The sequence below is a fragment of the Sinocyclocheilus rhinocerous genome, unplaced genomic scaffold (assembly GCF_001515625.1).
Source record: "Sinocyclocheilus rhinocerous isolate Xijiao unplaced genomic scaffold, SAMN03320098_v1.1 scaffold681, whole genome shotgun sequence".
Classification (NCBI taxonomy): Eukaryota; Metazoa; Chordata; class Actinopteri; order Cypriniformes; family Cyprinidae; genus Sinocyclocheilus; species Sinocyclocheilus rhinocerous.
The window spans coordinates 1,193,438-1,195,032 of NW_015641029.1; the positions used below are offsets into that span (position 1 = coordinate 1,193,438).

A 1,595-nucleotide genomic window follows, 5' to 3' on the forward strand; every position below is an offset into this window, starting at 1 on the left:
ACAACTATATATATATATATATATATATATATATATATGACAAAAGGAAATATTACAAACATGTAACATGATGCAATACTGCTTATTAAAAACACATTATGTTAATATGCTAGCAAAACAGCAGCCAAAAAGTAGAATGTGCATGCATGCAATGTAATCTTCTGTATTAGCCTGCCTGATTTACAAAAAAGGATTTCCTATCGATTCACATGCAATTGTAGCTCGAGTGGATGACTGAATATTACAATAAAATTATTTTGTCATTTCCTCCATAATAACCGGGGAGCGGATGAGGCTTTCACTCCTCGCCTACCTGATCAACATCGCTGTCGGGTTCAGGTTTTCATTCGGGTCTCACCGGCTCGGTACCGCCTGTGCATTCATCTATAAGCACCAGAGATATAATCCAGAAGCCCGTCCTCTCCCTTGTGAGGTTCACCGGAGCTGGGCTGAACTATAAAAAGCACAACAGCAGCAGAAGCGCTGCGTGTTTCCAGCGCTAATAAAGGGCTCGCAGGTCTCTCTTTTAGATGATGCTGATGCTGATGCTGATGCTGATGCTGTGTGTGCAGCCGAGAGCGCGAGCATTCAGAAGCGCTCGCTCGCGCACACACTCACGCGCAGCGGAATATAAGGGGACGGGCTCGAGGCAGGACAGAGCGGCGGCGGAGTGACGTCAGGTGCCCCGGAATGAATCTCCGGTTCAGGGAAAATAAATAATTTGGAGAAACTGCATTTGCACATCGGAGAGACTTAAGGTAAACGTCTAGAAACTGGGCCAGGCAAATTTGACAGTTTGTGTATAGTGACACAAGGTCCCTATATCTTTAAAATGCCCCTATTATGGGTAATGAAAGGTTCATATTTTGGTTTTGGGAGTCCCCAACAACAGGTTGACATGCATGCAAGGGCAAAAACACTTTCATTGTCTTATAATATGCATTTATTTTTACCTTATTTGCTCAACGACTCCCAAACAATTCGCTCAACGATTAATTTTTCCAAACCCCTCCTTTGCGTGACGCTAATCTGCGGTGAATGGTCCGATTGGTCTCATTTTCATTTCATCATGCCTGTAATGCCTGATAATAAACATGAGCACTGCAGGTGTCAAAGTTGAATATCACTTTTATATCACTGTATTTCTGAAGGAAACCGACTGTCTTCAGAAAATGATGGATGTCATTTTCATTTCATCTTGCCTGTAATGCCTGAGCAGTTTGTTAGCGCAGCGCTTATTTGATTACAGCCGTTACTGGGGAAACCTAGATCTCTCCCGCTCTACAAGCGCCTCCTGCTGGCAGAGAATGAATTTGCATATATATGCCGCCACAAATAGTGTGCCTCCTGCTGGCAGAGAATTAATTTGCATATATATGCCGCCACAAATAGAGAGCAAGTCTGTGGGAAACACCGCTTTTGTTATGAGTATTATTCAATATTTTAATTTGAATGTTGGATTGAAATGAACACTGTTATTAGAGTAGTTAATCGTTAGCATAAGCGCGGCTAACGCTAATATAATGAGCATTAGAATGAAGTTTCTTTATTAACTATTTAATGCTCCTATAACTTTTATTAGGGTAAAAAAAAAA

At 41.4% G+C, this 1,595-nt stretch overlaps 1 protein-coding gene across 10 annotated transcripts in view; it reads right to left on the reverse strand.

The window, feature by feature from the left end:
- The window catches only part of ptprdb (protein tyrosine phosphatase receptor type Db), a 73,374-nt gene that overhangs the window by 48,333 nt on the left and 23,446 nt on the right, over nucleotides 1–1,595 (reverse strand). For 2 of the 10 annotated variants that reach the window (XM_016570489.1, XM_016570481.1), the window contains exon 1: nucleotides 314–591. The exons of the other annotated variants lie outside the window; for them this stretch is intronic. The gene's annotated coding sequence lies outside the window, so the exon portion shown is untranslated. Of the gene's footprint in view, nucleotides 1–313; nucleotides 592–1,595 lie in introns of those variants that run through there. 10 annotated transcript variants of the gene reach the window in all.